Source organism: Saccopteryx leptura, chromosome 4 (assembly GCF_036850995.1).
Source record: "Saccopteryx leptura isolate mSacLep1 chromosome 4, mSacLep1_pri_phased_curated, whole genome shotgun sequence".
In the NCBI taxonomy this organism is placed as follows: domain Eukaryota; kingdom Metazoa; phylum Chordata; class Mammalia; order Chiroptera; family Emballonuridae; genus Saccopteryx; species Saccopteryx leptura.
Window position 1 is genome coordinate 11496980 of NC_089506.1, and position 22347 is coordinate 11519326.

Genomic DNA, 22347 nt, shown 5'->3' on the forward strand with positions numbered 1-22347 from the left:
TAATTACGGAATTCAGACAATAATTCCCAGTCTTTCAGACAAAAGATATAATACCTCCATGTTCATTATCTGTTGAGAAATACTAAATTTTTTATCATGTTTCCAAAATATTTGCCTTTTTATCTTTGCACATTTGTATTTCTGTTTCTTCCATGCTGAGGCATCTGTTCATGATTTTAGCTTATTTTGAAAATTTTAGGGGTTAATGTTTGGACTTGATATTCAAATTTTTTTTGTGTTGAGTGACTTCTGGAGCTCCAATCAATAGTACTTTTCAGATTCATAAATTTTAACTTAAAACATTGTGGCTATTTTTTTTTCCCCTTGGGAAAATATTCAACATTTTACTTATACCCATTAAATGAAGTGTGTGATGTTACTTTTGTTTTTATACTTAGACCTTCAAGTATATTAATGATTGAAAGCATACTTGCAGTCTTGCTGAAAGTTTATTTTTTAAAATACAGCTTTATTTCCAGTACACAGAAGAAATACTTTACACAGAGAAGAGGGGGCTTTTGTCTGCATTGGGGAGGGGCGGTCACATTTTGACAGGAACTTTTCCTTTGGGAGAGAGGGGAAGCAGGATTGCCCAGGATGGATCTTCTTGGCTCTCTCTACTGCTACAGATTGTTACTCATTAAGGTAAAAGTCGGGCTGTGGTTTGGGATACATGCACTTTCTGTTAATTCACTTAAAAATGCTTTCCCTCCATATATATTCCTTGTGAACCCTAAGTCCACAGGATAATATATGTGCCCATCTTTATCTCTGGCTATAGAATATGACATAGATAAATATCACTTTGTGCTAAAAATAAGCTCATAGTAATACAGAGGTCAGTCCCGAGTCATATGGTACATAAAACAGACTGGGTTTTGAGTCATGACATCTACACAGAATGCAATACTGCTGAATTTTCATATTAAGAGGTTTTGGCTAAAGGAATTCAGACACATACACAGTATGGCCCCAGAAATCTTGCCAAGAAAAGTTGAGTTTAAAATGTAGGGGAACTGATCCAAGAATAGGCCTCAAACATGTTGCATTCATTACACGCAGCTGTGTACATGAGAAGTGACTTTTTATCCCACCTACCAAAACCCTATCCAGAGCTGTCACTTTTTTTGGCCAACTTGCTGACCTTTCTATTCCCACAAAGGAAAATGTGATTGACAGATGATTATTGAAAACATTTTGGCAATTAAAAAAATGCATGCTAATGTATTTGCTATAAATACGACACATTCTTAAAGAGACATTTCTTCTATACCGGGTTTCTGTGAGTCAATAGTAACTCACCAAAGGCGTGGAGAAAGCCCCCGCTGCCCTGGGTGCTCTTGGAACGGAACCTGTGGAGGAACTCGGGGTACCTGGGAGATAGAGGATTATTATCAAGACACTTGGCAAAGAAAGAGTAAAACAGAAGCCCATTTCGGTAGGCCTGGAAGACACGGCTGTCAATCACAGGCACATCAGCAGCTGTGCAGAGAGGTTTCAAGGAAGTGGAGCGAGCGTTGAGAGATGGCCACAGCTACCTAGTTATAGTCACCTGGTCAGGTCACCTGTTCTCTGCTTCTCCCACCCCCGCTGACTGATGTTCTCCCGTTTTATCTCCACATCCTGCTTCCCAAAGTCAGGATCTGGTTCCCAGAGTCCAGTCTCCATCCAGTGTAAACAGAACGGTCATGGCAGACCACGTGAGGCGTGCTGGGTCCGCCAGTGGCTGGCTCTCTATGGGTCAGCTCCTGATGCCACCACTCAGCTGGGGCCCCTGGAGTCCAGTCTCCACCCAGTGTAAATAGAGCGGCCATGGCAGACCACGTGAGGGGTGCTGGGGCCGCCAGTGGCTGGCTCTCTTTGGGTCAGCTCCTGATGCCACCACTCAGCTGGAGCCAGAGTCACAGGCGTCACGCCTGCAGCCCAGCAGGGAATCCAGAGAAGCTGTCTTTTTTTGAAAGCTTGGGGTCATTGCGCAGCCCACGTGTTTTATCATAAAGGAGTGTGCATCAGAATAATACAAGATATTTTTTAAATGTATGATGCAATTAAAAATGTATGGTGTTAGGTTTTCCTAACACCATATTTTAAATTCTCTAAGAAGAAGTAAATAATATCAAACAAAATAATATGGGAAATATCTGTATTGGTATTTTTCCCATCTCTGATGGTAACTAATTCTTAGTAAGTTGTGTTGATACAGCGCTTTCCTGTCTCAGGAGGCATCATCTATAAATACTGTTTTATCTGTGTGCAAATATGCATGATACAGGGAGCGGGGGTCAGTGTCTTCCATGGCTAGGAAATACATTCTATCTTCAACTCAACAGATCGCAAGACAACCTTCTTCCAAAGACCCTAACCAACTCCATTAGTTTCTTTGATGAAAGGCATCTGGAAATTTTATGACTGTCAATATTTCAAAAGCAGGAGAATAATTTTTCAGACTTAAAGACGATTCGACAGTTCACACACAACTAATTTGGGCTCAATAATGATGTTAATTAACTCTGTCCTGAAATCCTTCTCCAATTCCACAATATCATAAGGCTGTTAAAGCATTATTTGGTCAGATATTAAAAAAAACTAATTTTTTTCTACTTTGAACTTTTTTATTTTTGTAAATTAAATTTAATGGAGTGACATGGGTCAATAAGAGCACATAGGTTTCAGGTAAACATGGTTATAGCATATGAACTGGTGGTGATGGTGTGTGCCCATCATCCAAAGGCAAATCATTTTCTACCATTGTGTATAAAAAGTGACTTTAAGTTTTATTTGTGTCCATCAAAATTGTTTTATTTTTACAACTTTTAAATTGTACTACATTTGATTATGAAATTTATTTACATGCACATGTATAAATTACATAAGAAATTTCCTCTGTGTGATACAGATGAGTGTGATAAAAGTAGAAATGCTTAAGTATTTGTTTTTTACTTAGGTCACACCTATATTTTAAATTCTTTAGATCCAGTATTAGTTTTTAATCACTTACTGCCTAATATGATTAATTGAAGTAAATGTTGCCATTAGTACCAAGGAGTAAAAAACTACTGTAGTCGTTTTAATTATTAACAATTTATTAACTGTTAATAAATTAACAATCACATCAAATGCAAATGATTTGTTCTGATATTTGTAAAATGTCTAAGTCTTTATTACTGTAGACTCAAATGATCCTCCAATAGTGACAGTGGTATGAACCAGGGGGATTCAGAAATTGCCACCCATTCGTTGGGGCAAACCCACCTCTACTCAGCGCCTGCACCTCCGAAGTCCCATGGGGCCCAGCGGGGACTCAGAAGTGAATTTGGAGGTTCTCCCCCCTTGTGGCACTGTGATAGTTCCGTATCACACCTCACCCCATTTCCTTTCCACGACGATCCAGTGCCATAGGTATTGTAGAATCCCTACTTGGCACACTTACCAGAGGCTTGAAAGCATTCACTTCTCCAAGATCACACATCTAGTAAGTGGAAGAGGCAGAGTTTCAACTCTGGTCTGTCCGACTCGGGACGCTCTGGTCTCCGCCTTTCGTCCGGCCCTGCTGCCCCACCACCATCGAGGTGCAGGACGAGGGCAGCAACAGGGAGCAGGGAGAGGAGACGTTCCATTTATTTGGTTTGCTAGCTAACGCGTAGGAGAACGGTAACGGGCTGTCTCCGCCAAGAGGCTGAGCGCGAGAGCAGTGGTGGGAGGCGTATGTTACGAAGAGAGAGACTCAGGCGGTTGAGGAGAGGCGGCAGGTGCGAATGAGGAAGGAAGTCCCGGGTCGAATGTAGGGGTGCCAACGTGTCCCGCTGAGGGTGAACCTGGCTTCGTGGGAGACAAAGCAGACCCACGAGCAGGTGTGTGTTCTGGAGGTATAACTGTGGTAGCAGTGGAAAGGGGGTACTGCTAAGGTCCGCTGAAAAGGAGGGAGATGATATTTAGCGTGCCGTTACCAAAATCTGGACGGTGGTTCCCTGAATAGAAAAGGGGGTGAGATTCAAGACCTGTCTAAGGAGTGGAGGTGACAGGATGCGGATATGGCTTTATGCTGGAGCTGAAGGAAAGAGAGTTGAAATTTCTGCCTTAGTCAGGTGAAGAGCTCCTGAACTGAAATACGGAGGGCAAGAGGGAGGAGGAGCAGTGGCTTTGGGGGTGAGGGTGACAGGTGCTACATTTGACTTTGGACATGTTGCATTAGAAGTGCCTATGAAACAGCCACAGCAAGCACTGGGAATTATATTGTAATATAATCAGAGATGAAGAACCAGGGGAACACAGAAAGGAAGAGATTAATGTCAACTAATTGGTCGGGGAAGGCTCAGAGAAGAAAATGACATTAAATACGAAAGGACAGATAAAACTTCTGCATGAACAGTTTGAGCAAGAAGGAACTTAAGACAGGCTTGAATTCAACATGTGTTTTATGTTGGCTCTTTTGTTGAACATCCACCCAGCTGTGCACACAATCTGATATGTGCATTTTAAAATTTTTCTCTAAAATGTCAGTCTTAGTGTTGTGTTTTAGTCAGGCTAAATAAATTACATTTTTATTCATTTATCCATTCCACTAATATGAAACCAATCTTGTTTAATAACATGAAGTATCTTTAAGATAACCCATACGCTAGAGTAGGTGCTGACTGTTACATTTTCGTATGTAGTATATACGTGCAATAATGATGTGGCATCGATCCATGAGGAGACAGAGAAGAGGTCAGGACAGAAAGAGGAGACAGTCAAGCTGAGGCATGAAGGGAAAAGGGGGATCAGCCAAGAAAGCATGTACTCCAGAGAGAAGGGACATCCGATGCCAAGGGCCAGAAACCACAGCGGAAGTCAAATCTTCAGTGAGGGGCGGGGTCTCCCAGGATCGTGTCAGCCTTCCTAGGGAGTTTGGCTCTTATTTTACATGGCAACAGGGAGCTATGGAAAAGCTTTCAGTAAGGAAATTGATATAATTATATTTGTCTTTTTGAAAGAACTTCTGAATGCAGTATCAAGAACGTGTGGGAGGAAGATGAGAATTAGAGGCAGGTGTCCTGTCGCCTCCAAGTGAGGATGACAGTACTAAGGAAGATAGCAACTGTAGTGACGGAAAACAGTCAATCCGGAGAGCTCCTGCAGGGTGGTGTGACGTGGGCAATGAGGAAGACGGAGCTGATGCAAGAGAACAGGCTCAGAAATGGCGTCAGGTGTCATTCCTGAGCGTGTGGATGGGTAGAGGTTTTGTTCGCTAACACAGGGGATGCAGGAAGAAAAGTAGGTTTGTGGAAGACGGTTGCTTTTAGTTTGAACAAGTTGCGTTAAGTTAACTGTCGGACAGCCTGTCGAAGACATTAAGTGATTGGATATCAGTCTGGCTGGAAATTGAAACCATGGAAGAACATAATTTGTGAATTAGGTCTTGGGAGTTGGCAATGATTATGGAAGTCAGAAGGGAAGGAAGGAAAGAAGGAAAGGAAAGGGAAGGGAAGGGAAGGGAAGGGAAGGGAAGGGAAGGGAAGGGAAGGGAAGGGAAGGGAAGGGAGGGAGGGAAAGAGAAAGAAAGGGAGGGAGGGAGGGAGGGAGGGAAGGAGGGAAGGGAGGAAAGAGAAAGGAGGGAGGGAGAGATGAAGTGCCCCTAGGCAGTGAAAACAGTGTGATACACAAAGCTACAGAAAAAGGGTAGGGTCACATTTAAGAAAAATCATATTGTCAAGGGCAAGCTAAGACTAGGATGGAGCTCCTCGATGATACTGGGTTGAACACTGGTTTTACTCTGTAGTCAGTAGACAGCCAATGAGGATTTGAGCAGGTGCAGAATTTGCATTAAGTCCTCAGGATGATTCGACTGGAACAGGCATGGAGCGGGGCTGCAGAGACCCTGTAGAAGGCTGCTTGCTAACCTGCAGGAGGAATGTAAGGAGATGTAGAAGCAGGTCGTTTCAGAGGAAATAAAAGAAAACGTGACGCAAGAGGTACTTGTGAACATAGAAGTGCTAAAGGGATTAAGAAGTACAAAGTGCCAGTCACAAAAATAGTCACAGGGATGTAAAGTACGTACAGCCCAGGAAATATTGTAATATTGCAATAACTGTGTGGTGTCGGGTGGATACTGGGCCAGTTGGGGTGATCACTTCCTAAGGTATAAAACGTCTCATCAGCATGTTGTACACCTGAAACTAATATAACATAGTATGTCAACTATAATTGGGAAACAAATTAAGTATTTTAAAGGGGGTACTTGTGAAAATGAAAATATCACAGCTACTTCTGACCGACCACGGTGAAGGCAGTGAAAAGAGAGGACTGGAGAATAGTGTGATGACTTCCAGGGCAAGTCCGAAGAGGGGTCTGGTTTCAGGAAATGTGTCGCTTGGACAGTACATAGGACTTTATGATTATGCTTCAGAGAATTAAAATAGAAGCATAGTCTATCAGTATATTTAATTTTTAAAGTTGCTCTTTTTTCTGTTTTCCTTAAGCTTTTAAAGCTATTTCCCACAGGTGAGAGCGGATGATAATGTTAATCTTGCTATACATTGCAAGAGAGAAAAAAAAAGAGAGAGTTAGACACGCATCAGGAAGGCAAGTCAAATGAGAGGACTCAGCGGTCCTTACTGAGAGTGACTGCCCGCATCCTCGCTGGGCAGCGCCGCTGGGGGGAGGCGCCGAGCCGCCACTTCCGGTCTGTGCGCGTCCCTTCTGCCGGGATCGATAAAACAGCGCGTGCAGGAAAGGTGTGGGTATGTCCATGGGAATTGCTGGGACGCAAGTTGTCCTTTTGCTGGCGTCTTTGAAGTCTATAAAAATATAAATCTGGCTAGATACCAGTCTGCTGCAAAGTCAAACACATCAAGATGCCGTTTCCATTTAAGTAGCTCTCTGTTCTGAGAGGTGAGGGGAAGGCTTTTCATGGTCTTTGCTGGTGGCCTTGGCCGGTTCCACGGTTTAATGGAAGTTATGGTTTTGCTCGGGGGAGTCCATTCTCCCTGCCCGACCAGCGCAGAAAGCTATTCAGTTGCATTGCCGCAGACGGTCTGCAAATACCGTGTTTGTTACGTGGCTTCTTCGGCGTCAGTGTTCACACCGCAGGTGAATTATGTGTTTTTTCTTCTTCTGTGACTTGACTTGTGAGTCGGTTGTTGTTATGGTTTCCCACTTTGGAACAAGAGTCTTTCCTCCAAAAAGGAAAAGGTTTGATTCTCATTGAAAAGAAAGGGGACCCCAGCCTGTGGATCCAAGTGCTAAGATGTTTTTTGTTGTTTTTTTTTAAGATGGGGGCCACTGGAAGCTGCTTGTAATATGGAGATTAGACGCTCTGTCTCCAGCATGGGCACGGGGCTGGCAGCAGCTGAACAGGCAACTGCTTGCCTGCCCCTCTTCCTCCAGCAGATAAAGGCCGGGAAGGAACAGCTGCTCGCCCCGAGGAATGTGAGAAAATAAGAAATTGATTTGAAATAGGATAGGGAAAAAGGCGGAAGAATGAACCTAAGACTTTTCAAATGTTCCCTTTTTAGGCATCTGTAGTTGCTGTCTCGGCTGAGGAAGATGATCTTTCGTTGTTCCTCTCTCACAGGACCAGAGAGACAGCAAATTCGTCGTCAGTACAGACATAGGGAAAGAACTATCGTTGGTTTCTTTCTTCCTAATTGGAGTAAAGTCAAATAGGGATTCGTATGTTACTCTTTGGAAAGTCTTCTTGATCCTTCAGAAATGAAAAGAGAAGTGAAAAATGATAAACGTTTTAATTCGAGGCTCAGGAAATGTAGATTTCCTTTTCTCCTCCTGTTCGTGACAATGATACTAATTACGTTTCACAGTAACGGGAGGGGGGCGGGGGCTGGGCAGGTTTGGGTTTGACTGGGAAGGTCTCAGGGCTTCTGATTTTCTATCCACAGAGGCTTTTCCGCTTTACCACGTGCCTGCAGGCAGATCCGAAGACCTCCCTGCCCTCTGCCGAAGGGAGTGTGGGGGTGAGGGTCATGTTGACAATATCTAGGATCACTAATAACAGGGAAGCTGGCTGTGTCTGAGGTCATGCTCACCAGCTGCCCGACAAGAAGACAATGAATGAGCTCTTCGTTCCGTTAGGTCCTGACATTTGGTGATGCCTGATCTGTCTAGGCGGGAAGCTGGTGGTCTGCTCTGACCGCATTTGCCAAGCGCCTTGTGTTGGTCCAATTCCTTCCTTAAAGTTGCCCATAGAGTATTAGAAGGGAGATACGGCAAGTTAGGAAACACTCATCCAGGAAGATGAACACCCAGGATTGCCACCAACACTCTGGTACCAAGCATGTTGCAATAGAGCTCACACACACCGTTACTCCTCCTGGCTGTTAAAACACCCCAGGACTCTCCTTAGGAAGAGAAGCACCTCCCACCTCTCCTGTGCATTGAAATCTCCTGTGCATCTTAGCACACAGGATGTCAATATATGGAAGAGAATACAGATGAAAATGGCAGTTTTTAAAATCACATCTGCATCAATCAGTCAACACTTGAAAATGACTCAGTGGGCCCTTGAAGGCGTCATCAGTAGACTGGTATTTGATAGTGGGTGCTCAGGCACCAGAGCAAGCTGGGCCGTGGGAAACCAAGATTGAAAAAAAAAAAGCATTAAGAAAATGAGTGAAGCCTGACCAAACGGTGGCGCAGCAGATAGAGCATCGGACTGGGACACAGAGGACCTAGGTTTGAAACCCCGAGGTCGTTGGCTTGAGTGTGGGTTCAACCGGCTTGAGCGTGAGCTCATCAGCTTGAGCACGGCGTTGCTGGCTTGAGCGTGGGATCATAGGCATGACCCCACATTTACTGGCTTGGGCCCAAAGGTCGCTGGCTTGAAGCCCAAGGTCACTGGCTTGAGTAAAGGGTTACTTGGTCTGCTGTAGATCCCCGGTCAAGGCACGTATAAGGAAGCAATCAATGAACAACTAAGTTGCCGCAACGAAGAATTGATGCTTCTCATCTCTCTCCCTTCTTGTCTGTCTGTCCCTATCTGCCCCTCTCTCTGTCTCTGTCACACACACACACAGACACACACACACAAAAAAAAAAGGAAAAAGAAAAGAAAATGAGTGAATTTAAATATCCAGTTACTGAAAACTATTATTCTAAGACATTAAAGAAACTGGAAGAAATGCCTGCCCGGTAGTGACAGGATTCAGAAGACCCGAAGGGTTTCTTATTGACTGAGGCTGGAGTCCAGGCCCCGAGGTAGCTGGCCAGGCCGCACGGCCCATCAGCAGAACCCAGTCCAGACCCCAGACTTCCTGATTCCTAGGGAGTCTGTAGAGAAGCGGAGAGCGCCCTGGAGGGCGGCTGGGCTGGCTCCTCGGGGGCTTCCACGTGCCCACGACCGAAGCTGGCCTGTCCCTTCAGGTTCCTCTCATTTTGCAGGAAGCTCCTTTTTTCACCCGTTTCCCTGGTGCCGATTCAAGACATCTAAGGCTTATCTGAATTACAGCCATGAATTTCCCTGACACTGATTATGACATGACATGTTTTTTTATTAAAATTGCTGGAAATAATTACCAAGCTGTAGAATAAGCTTTTTTTTTTTTTTTTTTATGGAATAAATACTTAGCTGTATAATTTAGGACCTTTCTCACTAATCACAAATTGCTGTTAATCACAACCTAATCCAACTGCTTTTTTCTGAGTTAGGAAATTCCTCATTCTAACCATCCTTCTGAAACCCTGCCAGCAACTCCCTGAAGATAAATTTACCCAGCATCTATTCTAGAGTACAACCAAAAAAGGTACAGTTATTCCGTGTAGACTTGAGCTGCACTGTGAGAACCTTTGCAATCATCCTGGCTGCTTGTGTCATCTGAACTAAAGCTATCTTCGACTCTGTAGTTAAAGTGACACCGTGATATATTGATCTGATGAGTAATATTATGAAATTAATTCTAAAATACTCCAACTTGTCCTGCCTTAATCTTTAAAACTCATTTGAATGATCACATTGTACAAACCTTTTGTGGAGGATCTTGCAAAAAGGCCTTTGGCTAAAAATAACATACAGCTCTACAGATTTTCTCCGTGATTTTCATTTCGAAGTCCAATGGCCGTAGGGGGCGGTAGGCTCTGAGGCCCGTGGACAGCCTGGTGTCAAAGCCTGCGCCTGGACACCGGGCCCCAGTGGTCAGGATCTTTTTTGTCTGTCATGGCCTCAGGAGTGATAGTCACCTTGCTTAGCATCAATTAAGCAGATGCCCTTGCTTTGCCTTTCAATTATTCTAGATCTTTGGGAAGACCTCGTTCCCTTTGCAGCAGTTTTTCTAAGAGGAAGTGACAGTCCCCGAAGCTTGCTATCACTCAGAAGCTGATACAGCTCAGCCGACGCTTTCTTTACCCGACAGCCTCTGTCTCTGCCTGTTTTTTTAACCTCTCCTCCACCCCCGATTTTTTAAAGAACTCCATTCTTCTTGCATAGCATGGAACGTGTACCCGCGTGATTTCCTATGAAGCCGCTGACGTCACCTCTAGGAAGACCCTAAGCACTCTTGGCGCTTCACAAACCGAGACAGACCCCCGGTAGAAATTTGCCTGAAAGAACCAGTGTATTTTTCCCTGCAGAGTATTTTAAGTAATGGAAATACAGTGCCCTACGCTAGTTTTAAATGAGTCTTGCCCAGTGAGGTTTTAGGAAGGTATTTCACATGAGAAAGTACCTGAGGTGTTTCAGGCACATAATAAGCATTCAATAAATGAGTCGAATTCATCCCTAAAAATTTTCTTTTTCTTTCTTTCTTTTTTTTTTTTTTTTTTTTTTTTTTTGTATTTTTCCGAAGCTGGAAACGGGGAGAGACAGTCAGACAGACTCCCGCATGCGCCCGACCGGGATCCACCCGGCACGCCCACGGGGGGGGGGGGGGGGGGGCGACGCTCTGCCCACCTGGGGGCGATGCTCTGCCCCTCCGGGGCATCGCTCTGTTGCGACCAGAGCCACTCTAGTGACTGGGGCAGAGGCCAAGGAGCCATCCCCAGCGCCGGGGCCATCTTTGCTCCAATGGAGCCTCGGCTGCGGGAGGGGAAGAGAGAGACAGAGAGGAAGAAGAGGGGGAGGGGTGGAGAAGCAGATGGGCACCTCTCCTGTGTGCCCTGGCTGGGAATCGAACCTGGGACTTCTGCACGCCAGGCTGACGCTCTACCACTGAGCCAACCGGCCAGGGCCTATCCCTAAAGATTTTGAAGGCAAAAAAAACCCAAAAAACACAACTGGATTGTACAGCAGCTGTGTCCATTTCCCTGCCACCCATCCCCTTGCTTTCCCACCCCCGTGGAGCATGACACTCACTCCATCTCCCAGCTGGAAATTATTCTCCTCTAGCTCACAAATTGCTTCTTCCTGCCAATTTTAAGAACTTCACTTCAATCATCGTAAGCACTCTTTTCTAAGTATCAGGTCTGTGACATGAGGCTTTGTTGACCATCACTCACCTCATTCATTCCCTGCTCCAGTTTTTTTTTGTTTGTTTGTTTTTTTGTTTGTTTGTTTGTTTCATTTTTCTGAAGCTGGAAACAGGGAGAGACAGTCAGACAGACTCCCGCATGCGCCCGACCGGGATCCACCCGGCACGCCCACCAGGGGGCGATGCTCTGCCCCTCCGGGGCGTCGCCATGTTGCGACCAGAGCCACTCTTGCGCCTGAGGCAGAGGTCACAGAGCCACCCCCAGCGCCCGGGCCATCTTTGCTCCAATGGAGCCTTGGCTGCGGGAGGGGAAGAGAGAGACAGAGAGGAAAGCGGTGGAGGGGTGGAGAAGCAGATGGGCGCTTCTCCTGTGTGCCCTGGCCGGGAATCGAAGCCGGGTTCTCCGCACGCTAGGCCGACGCTCTACTGCTGAGCCAACCGGCCAGGGCCTGCTCCAGTTTTTGAAAACGCTTGTCTGGGGGGCTTCTTGTTGGGCTGAACTGCTGCTTCTGTGCCATTTCCAGGGCCCCGCCTTTGTCTCCCTCAGGGCCTGAAATTCCTCTTGGCGACACCTGTATGTAAGCCTGGTCAGGATTCAGGCGTGGCCCTTTGCTTTCTCGGTTTCCTCCTTCCTCTCATTCCGTCTGCTCTCATAATACCCACTCATTTACTGTCCAAAATATCACTGTTATGGCATGGGCCGGTCAAGGCCCGTTACAGAGCAAAACCCCTCTTTCCGTCTCTAAACTCCTCGCTGGCGCGTTTCAAGGTTGATACCCAACGAAACGTGCACTTCGTTCTATCTGCTTTCTCTTTGTCTTCTCACAGAGCTCTCTTCCGTTCCGGAGCCTGGACTTCTAAATCTAGAGCCGGATCACTCAGTCTCCTGGTGCTATTGTGGCTCTAGACTCCCCGCCCGCCAGGTCACAGCTCTTCAGCTCTGGCCGTCAGTGGATAACTAATTCTCAGTGTTTAAAAATCCCCCCACAAAATCCACAAAGCATTTATTGTAATATATTTAATTTTAAACATATAATGCCTAGATTTTTTTTTTTTTTTTTGGTATTTTTTTTTTTCTGAAGCTGGAAACGGGGAGAGACAGACAGACTCCCGCATGCGCCCGACCGGGATCCACCCGGCACGCCCACCAGGGGCGACGCTCTGCCCACCAGGGGGCGATGCTCTGCCCACCAGGGGGCGATGCTCTGCCCCTTCGGGGTGTCGCTCTGCCACGACCAGAGCCACTCTAGCGCCTGGGGCAGAGGCCAAGGAGCCATCCCCAGCGCCCGGGCCATCTTTGCTCCAATGGAGCCTTGGCTGAGGGAGGGGAAGAAAGAGACAGAGAGGAAGGAGGGGGTGGGTGGAGAAGCAAATGGGCGCTTCTCCTATGTGCCCTGGCCGGGAATCAAACCCGGTCCCCCGCTCGCCAGGCTGACGCTCTACCGCTGAGCCAACCGGCCAGGGCTTGTTTTTGACATTTAACTGAAAACATGTTTTTTGAGAATTAACACTAAAAAGTACTTTGGGTGTTCGTGAATGGAATGGTCGTTGGAAGCAAATAGTTTGAGTTGAAGACATGGCTTTGTAGTTCACAAAGTTCAGTCATTTTTTATTTATCACATTAAACATGGACTGTCAAGGAATCCATCCAAAGGCATCCCCAAATGTATTTCTTGTTTTCAAAGCCTAAGAATAAGTTGAACCCCAATAAGTTGCCAAGCATGGACAAACACTCCCCCCCCCCACCGTGGGTCTGGGAATTAGTCTTGCTGTTTGCAGAACCTGCATTCCACCTGCCGGGTGGGGGGGGGGGGGTGAGCTGCTTGCAGAACCTGCATTCCACCTGCTGGGTCCGGGGGGGAGGGGGTGAGCTGCTTGCAGAACCTGCATTCCACCTGCTGGGTCCGGGGGGGGGGGGGTGAGCTGCTTGCAGAACCTGCATTCCACCTGCGGGGTGCAGCGGGGAGGGGTGAGCTGCTTGCTCTGTTTTGGCCCCTCTGGTGCCCCGCCCCCCATCATGGAGGTCTACTCGTAGAACCAGGCTTCAATGCGCTGCTCTACTGTATGCGTCCTTTTGGCATGCTCTTGGACGCTTAGTGGCTTGACTTGGGTCCTCAGATCATACTATGTACCCAGTTCCTGGCATGCCTGCCTCCAGCTATTTCTTGCTAGCCATCTGGATTTCTCCTGAAGCTCTGTCCTCCTGCCCCTGCCCTGTTCTTTCCACTAGGGAGGAATGGTCTCTCCCACTCACCCCTTTACTGCCTCTTGGATACTCTCCAGCATAGGGCTGAAGCTCACTAAGCCTTTTGGATGCAGGGCATTGCTTGATTGCACCCCTGCAAGGAGTCCAGACCTCATCACACATTACAGATCCTGCTTCCTCCTCCTCCCTGCTTGCCCAGGCTGTGGAGGACCCAGCATGCTCCTGCCCAAGGTCACCCGAATTAGGACAAAAATAAGAACCAGTTCTTTTGACACATAACAAACATGGTTGGAGCTCTAAAGGAAGTGGCTTAGGTCTTCATCATGTATCAGATCTCAGAAAGCATTTGTGTTTTTGGTGAAATAATTTAACACCCTTAAAAATAAAAAGAGCTTACCTTTTAGAAACGATTTGGAATATGGGTCATTTCAGAGAGCTGTGAATAGTGGCTATTGTGGGTGGATTTTTCTGTAGGTTAAATCAAAGAATTACCTAGATATTATACTAGTCTTTTAGAATTACTGTCGACATCTGTGAAAAATTATGAATTGGCCTTTATTACAAGCCTTTTATTTTTTCAAACCTTAACTTCTGTTCCAGTGTAAATGATAATTGAACTTTATTGGAAAAAGGACTGAGAAATATGATTTTAAATACAGTTTTATGTCAGCTTATAACAGAGTCCACATAACTGTTGGGAGACTTTCATGTTACTGACAAAATAACTGTGAAATAAAAGAAAAAATCTAAAATGTTATTTAGAGCACATAACTAAACTAATTGTACAATTATTTTGTACTAATGTCAGTGCTCTGACACTTTGATGACATAAATAGTTTCTTTGACATATTTGTTATTTGAAACAGAAAACGTTTAAAAATAAATGTATCATTTTAAACAAAATCCATTTAGATGAACAAAATTGTAGAGTGACATGAATATATATATGGACCTAAATTAATCTCTAAATTAGGTGTGCAGGCATGGTTTAATAACTACTTCCCTATAGGATTGCAGAGAAGACTAATTCATGTATTACTTGTTACCTTAATTTGTAAGGGAACTTCAAAACACAGGACAAATCAGGTGCTGTGCCTTTTTTCTCCTCCCAAATTATCAGTTTAAAAAATAGAATGTCATATTTTCAAGTGTTGGTATGGTTTATCCTGATGTACTTGATTTAGGATGTGAACTGTACTACTAATTTCAGTTTAAACTACTGAGTCGACCCTAAGTATTTAGGGAAATGGATTTAGCTGCAGGTTCGGGACCTGGAGCTGAGTTTGGGCCCTGACAACTATAACTATGTATACATTTTATTAACCACTTTAAGCTCCAATGTCTTAATCTGTAAAATGGGAGAATAATATTACTTTTTCATAGGGCCTTAGAGAAATAATAAAAATGATATGTGTCCAATGCTCCATATAGTGACAGTCATATGAAGTGCTCAATGTTAATATCATGTTTAATATAGTTTAAAAGTGTTTGATTTTGATTTTTATTAACATCTCTGACTATGGATTTGGTGCTTAATCATCAGCAGGAAAGGTAATCATCCTACTTTCGGTTAAAGTCTTGATTTTTTCTTCAAGGTTTTAATCTAGGCCGAGAGAATTCAGAAAAGCTCTTAATACGAAAGCTAAGTTGGTGCCAGTTTGAAGTAACAGCTCATTCGTGAACTTTTTTTTTTAAATACAATTCGCTTTGATTTGGTTTGGTTCATGCATTTTTAAAAATATGCCTTGTGGTGTGCAGTCATTAGGATTTTATGCCCAAAGAACTGAATTCATTTATAAGTGAAATTCGTTTAATAGCACAGGTATGATTCCACGTGGTTATTTATTCACAACATAAAATAGCTGCATAATTCAACATATTTGCTAGTGTCTGCTCGGGGAACTGTGAAGAATTCTGCAGACCTTCGACCGACAGGAAATGCTTAAGTTATAGAAGGCAGCGTCCATAAAGCTAATTATTCCTGACATCATCAATATGGCGAACTACCGTAGACAAAAATAGAAGTTTAAAGCGAGCCTTATTATATGTCTCTATAGAACTCTTTAGTGGACTCCTATATTTAAAAGATGGCATGGTTTAATGCACGGATGGGTCTGCCAGAAAACCTGGAGTCTCTTCTTGGAAGGATAGAAATATGTAGGAGCCACCCTTTCCTATTCAGCGATAGAAACGGTTTAAAACCAGGTCTCCCCTCCTTTTTTCCCATGGGCTGCGGCCGCCGCTTTTCAGCTGTGTTCAAAGGAAGCCTCTGATTATTCTCAAGGGATGTTTTATCCAATTTGAAAATAATTAGTTTTGTATTCAGAAAAGAACTCTATATAACATGTAGAATATTCCAGTATCATCCAATGTAAAAATGTACCTAACCTGTATCTGATATTTATAGATGAGCATGTCTTAATTAGCATTTTAAATTGGAATTTTAATAAATGCTGTCAATCGGTGACCAATTTACACAGCATTTACCTGGGGGCATGAGCATGCCAAATACCATTGTTCTTGAGATTCACCTTGACCCAAAGAGTGATTTAAGATTTTAAAGCCCTTCATTCTACCATTAGAATGTTCATCTTCCTGTCTTCTAATGTTCTAGTCCAAATGAAGATGTTCTTGTTTCATAAAAAATCCAGGGGGCACATATCTGAAGCATAGACAAGCTCCTGGGTCCCGGCAAACGCTAATCAAGCAGTATTCTTCCTATTTATTTCTTCTAAGAACCACACCTTCTCATAGTCTGGCATGAATAGTTATACAGTGTTCATGTGCAATTACTTCAGGCAACCCCCATGCCCCCACCAAGAGTCACACACATTACAATGGTCCCTGAAATAATCCTTTCAAACTGTTTTGACTTAGGAAGGTTTTTGCTTAAGAACTTGGAAGTCTTTCAGTGCCCCACAAAATATCTATTGTTCTGTTTTTTGACCCAATTTTGATAAAGAGAATTACAAAACTCCAAAATAACTTTAGACTGTGTCAAAGAAATGTTTAAATAATTTCTATAATAAGTTATAATTAAAGGGGAAATGTATTGATCATTCAGGGGAGAATAGACATTATGGTAATCATGTTATAATAGCATGTGTCTGTAAGTCACGATTTTCAAAGAGCCATTGTTACTGCAAAAAAAAAAAAAAAAAAAAAAAAAAAAAATACAACCAACCAACCAAAAAACAAAAAAAACAAAAACAAAAAAACCCAACCACTAAGATGTAGAGACTTTGTTTTAACTCTGAGTAACATCAGACATTTCCATGTATGATGATGGATGTGTTAGATGGTGATGAAAATTGAGAAGTATCCACCAAGAGATAGATGAGCTGTATTCACATTAATGCAGCATTAGATGCAAAAAGTGCCAATAGTCAAGGTGAAGGTAGTATGCTAAAGAGGAAAGAGGACATTATTGTTAATCATGGGAATGAGGAAAGATATAGTCCTCATTTGATCTTATTGATAAAGGGAGAATTAATTCTTGGATACATTAATTTTTTGGTTTAAGTCCACATTTAGATATTTAAAATGTGGAATGACAGCTAATACTATAAAGATACATTGATTGATATTGGTACTACACCGTCTTTCTTGATTTCTTCTTATGTATAAAAATACTTGAGGGGTTTGGAGGAACTAAAAGAAAATTCGGTGAACCTAAAAATTCACAAACATTCATTCAATTTTCAGTTTAATGGAGGAAGCTGAAGCGGGTGGAATGTTCTAGAAAAAAGAAATTGAAGGAGGGACGCTGGACTGGAGGCAATACAAAAATAATGACAAAAGTGAATCTGGAGTGAACAAAAAGACAATTTATATAAAAATTTCAGTGCTGCTATATTGAAGTATCTTCTACTTAAAAGTCAAGCTAGTTAGAGCACCACATTAGCTGTTGCAGATCAGGGCTGTCCAGCTCGGACGGACCACCTGACCCCTTCCGCCAGCCCCAGGAACCTTCCTCCCTCCCGGGGCGCGGGCCGGCTCGGCTCTCTCATTCGCGTGGCTGAGGGTCCGACGCCGCAGCGAGAACGAGGGGGACGCCGAGCAGCCCCCGCCTCGCAGCCCAGGCCGAGCGGCGAGCCGGCGAGCGGGTCCCCGCGGCGTGCACCAGCGACCCCCGCCGGGCGGGACTCCGGGCCCGGCCAGCCGCCCCGCGCCCGCCTCGGGGACCCCCGCCTTTTCCCTGCAGCGCGTCCCGCGAGCGGACGGACTTAGTTGGGCCGAGACCCGGGTACGGCCACCACGCGCCCGTGGACTGAGTCCACGTCTCAGCCGGGCGACGCGGGAATGGTGGCAGAGCGGGGCTGGCTTCCTCCACGTGCGGGGGGAGAGGCTCTTTTGTCGCGCTCGCGGAGAAATCACGCAAACCCCGCAGCGACCTGGCGGAGCCCGGCGGAGAACAGGGGTGCTTTCCAGGCTGCGTGTGCGTGTGCGTGTGTGTGTGTGTGTGTGTGAGAGTGTGTGCGTGCGTGCGCGCGCGTGCCGGGCCTCCCCGCACGGTCGTGCCAGCAAGCCCGCACCCAGCTGCCGCTGCAGTCCCCACTCCCCGCGTGGGGCACGGCCGCTCTGATGCCGGCGCGTGCGTGAGTGTGTGTGTGTGAGCGTGTGTGCGTGTGCGCGAGCGTGTGGCGAGCGTGAGTGTGGCAGGAGGGGCCGCAGGCAGCGGCCGGGCCGGGCGCGAAGGGGTTAAGCGCCGCCACCGCCCCCTCGGCGGCCGGCTGTAAACAGACGAGCCTCAGCCTATCACGTCTGGCTGCCGCCCGCAGCCGGAGCCCCGAGCCCGGCGCTGTAACACGAGACGCTCCAGACCCGGGCAACTTGGCAGCGCCGGGCTCGGCTCCGCACAGCCACAGCGAGGGCGCGCCGCGGCCAGGTGGGTGAGCGGCGGCGGCGGCGGCGGGCCCCGCGGCCTGGGCGCACGGACGGCGGCCCCGCGCCGCTCCCGCCGGGCGGCTCGCGCGTGGCCGGGGACGGCGGCGGCTGCGGCCCCGCGCGGCTCCGGGTGCTGTCGGCTGGGGAGGAGGCTCCGCGCGCGGGTGGACTCGGTGGCGAGGCCGCATTAGCATCTGAAATGAGGTGGCTTTTTAACCCCTGAGGGGCCAGATTTAAGGAAGGAGGAGCGGCGAGGGCTGAACTTTCTCCGGCGCTCCGAGTGGTGCAGGTAGTCGCGGCGGAATGGAGTCTTTTGTTCCCGGTATTTTTTAATCAGGTGGATTGTTTTATAAGTAGTCTGCAGCCCGAATCCGGGAGGGAGAGGTCTTCTTTCCTGCGTTCGGTGACTTGGGTGATGGGTCTTGTTGGATTCGGTGGGAGCAAGATCTTAGCAGGGGTGATTTGAGATACTTTGTGTCTGAGATGTTTAAAAATCTGCATTGAGCTGAAATTAATCGGCCCTTTCGCCCCATTAACTAAAATCCATCATACTAATTGCTTAATGGGGGAGAAAAAAAGGTACAAGATCATGTTGCTAATTAAACCAGCAGATTTTCTCCTGCAAAATACTCAGTGTGTTATTTTGGTCAAGAGAGGGGTTTTATTGGGCAGAGTCTGGAAAAGAAATCTAACTTCACCGGTGGCCATCGGTGCACGTTCCTCCTGCGGAAGAACTTGTGCACCGACTAGAAAGTAAGAATCGTTTCTTAGCATTTATGCGCGTGGTTTGATAACATCAAACAAAGGTCAGTGCCGGCTCTGGGGATGAGAAGCCCGGGTCCTCCCTGCCTCTGCTGGCGTCTCTGCCTTTCTGGAATATCTCATACATGATATGCACAGAATATATGGGTCCCAGTCACAAAGTCATTCTGTCTTCTGAAAGCCTCCTCTAATCAAAATCAGTGCTGTAAGATGGTGTCGTTGAAGATTTGAACCCCTTCCACTGAAGTGGAAATACTTTCGGTAATTGAAAGCAGATTCACGTCTGGAGTAGTACAAGCCAAGGTTTTCATTTTTTAAAATAAACCTTTTGTTCTCTGGTCTTAAATGTTGCAGAGAGCCATCCAGAGACCTCTGTGTGCTAATTGTTAAAGTAGTCCTTAAGAAAGGATTGAAACTATCCAGAGGAAGCATTTTAGAGACAGCTAATTTACTAAGCCCCTCCAGAATATTTTAGTGCCGCATATATGGTATATGGTCTGTGCCACACATTTCGTGGTTTGCCTCGCCACCACCACCCCCAGCGGATTCCCAGGCGTTAAAATGCAACTCCAGCGTTCAAAACCTTCCAACCCCAAGCAGTCCATCTGTCTTAAGAGGTTAAAACAAAAAACACAAAACTTGAGAAATTTCGGTGTTATCCCATAGTAGACTGTGATTTACACAATTTGATAGCAAATTTGAAATCAAGTACAAAGTGGGTTTCATTTAAAGAGCTGCTGATTATACATGAACTGGTAGACTGAAACGTAACAAATATGATTGCAAGTGGTTAACCTGATTCCTTTCTTGTCTATGGGGGCTAAGTTTTAAAAGCTTTTTTTTTTTTTTTTTTTTTTTTAAATGGGCCCTTGAAAATGAAAATTAGGATGCATTCTAGACAAAGAGGGAGTCACTTGATCTCGTATTAACTGTGCAGATAGAAAAGAATGGTGATGTGTAAGAGTGTCATCTTCCTTCAGGACGTGAGATCTAAAATGAGTCGTGTGATCCTGGGGAAAAAGTTAGAAGAGTTGTACTTTTAACAATGATAATTGATATCAGAAAAAAAAATCTCAGAATTATAGGTATTTTGAATTGCTAGTTTCTTAAACCTGTTGTACTGATTATTAATAAAATGGGAATGGACCTCTTTCTAGAGTCAAACGTGGCAGTTTGATTTCTTTAAGACTACCTGGCTTCCTTGTCTTCCCGATAATGAATCATGAGAGCACATTAAAAAACATGAAGTAAATAACTTGGTCACGATTTCAATAATATTCCTGTGAACGTTTCTCACATGGGAAGTCCTCTTCCATAAATCAATATTTAAAATTTCAGCAAACCTTGAACTACCAAGTAAATACTGCATTTTGGCTGCATCACTGCATACTTTTTAGCTCTCAGTAGCCTGGTGTGTGGCATAATGGAATTTAATTCTCCACAAAGATTTAGCGAAAGAAAAGCGACAACATGGACCCTTATGGATGTCTGTCTGCACACTGATTTTTCAGTGTAAGCTCCTTCTCTAAACCAGCGCTTTCTGTGGCTTCTATGTACTGTTAGTTGTTAATGTCCTTACATTATTATTATTATTATTTTACATGGAGGGGTTGCACAGGGTCTTCTGTCGTCTGAGATAATACATTCAATTTATCACGGGACTCCTTTCTTTCATAATGTAGGGACGTGCCAAAGGAGGCACTGTCTAAACACAGTGATCTTGATAATTAATGCCAGAAAATAGATTAAAATGCTGTATTGCAGGTATTCATTTCCTTAAAAGGGCCACCCGAACAGCGTTGCTAAGCACCCGTCACTACTGCAAGTAACAGAAAATGACCCAAATTAAAGAACCTGTTCTAAGCTGTATTCTTGCATTTTCTAAAGTGCATTTCAAAAGGTTTAACAAGACTCATTCAATTAGTGGAGGAAAAATAAGGTCTATTTTCAGCTCTGATCAGCAATTAAGAGATTGGGCTGTGGAACATCAGTCTCTTTATGTTTATAATTTATTTTGTTTGCCAGACTTTAAACAATGGAGAATAAAGATTTTTAACAAACCACCTTTCTAACAGTCCAGTAAATGCTAAATGAAGGACAGTGCATTTATCTGAAATCTTTAACTGAGTCATTTTTTATTAACTTTTCTCATTTTACAAAACATCAATTTTACACTAATATGGCATAATCCCACTTTGCGATGGCTTTCTCACTGTTTGTGCAAATATGTGTATATGTATATGTATATTATATATATACATGGATGTGTAGTTTAAACTGGAGCATGGCAGTAATTATTCTCTTACTCTGTCTATGAGTGCTTTAGCACTGAACACTTGAAAAATAAGATAGTCTTTCTTAAGGATGTTTGGATGTTATGAATTTGGTACCATGAAGGAAACAGAACAATATATTTATTGAAGTGAGAGAGTTAATAAGTAATGAGAGATAGTACTGGTTTGCTGTGTGTGTGTGTGTGTGTGTGTGTGTGTGTGTGTTGATCATCAAGTAATACGTACTTTCCTGTGTTAGACTAGAACTTTTAAGTAGTTATGACTAGAAACCTCAATCCCAACTCTTAGATGTTTTAGTGAGCTAGCTTTCCAGTGACCTGGTTCTTGGCTTGTCCAACAGCAGTCACAAATACAAGTTGTGGAACTTCCCTGTGGAGAGAAAGAAATAGAGAGAATAGAACGTGAGAGGGATAGGAGGGAGGAGCAAGTGTGTGCCCAAAGGGTTAGGATGGGATTATTCGCCAGGTAGTTATGTTACATTGATCTGGACAAATCTAAAAGCATAGAATTATAGCTATTAGTTATCAATCCTAAATGCTATTTTGGTTATAGTGATCCATGAAGTGATTCTATATCCTCAAACGTTGAATATTTTAAGCAAAAATTATTCTGAAAGGTACTTTACATTATAAAGTCATTATGTTGGTTTATGAGCTGTATCAGGGTGTTAGCCATCACAGACTTCCCTAGTAAGAGGTAATATAAAGTGAGTGAAGTTTGCCTGACTCATATCGTAGTCTTGTCGAAAATGAAAAGTTAATGTAATATTTGTGTCTAAGACCTTTTGACCCAAATCGAAGTCTCA

At 44.6% G+C, this 22347-nt stretch overlaps 1 protein-coding gene across 7 annotated transcripts in view; it reads left to right on the forward strand.

The window, feature by feature from the left end:
* Positions 1–22347, forward strand: part of TENM3 (teneurin transmembrane protein 3) — a 615102-nt gene that overhangs the window by 268610 nt on the left and 324145 nt on the right. Inside the window, exon 1 of one of the 7 annotated variants that reach the window (XM_066380125.1) lies at positions 18381–18487. The exons of the other annotated variants lie outside the window; for them this stretch is intronic. The gene's annotated coding sequence lies outside the window, so the exon portion shown is untranslated. Of the gene's footprint in view, positions 1–18380; positions 18488–22347 lie in introns of those variants that run through there. 7 annotated transcript variants of the gene reach the window in all.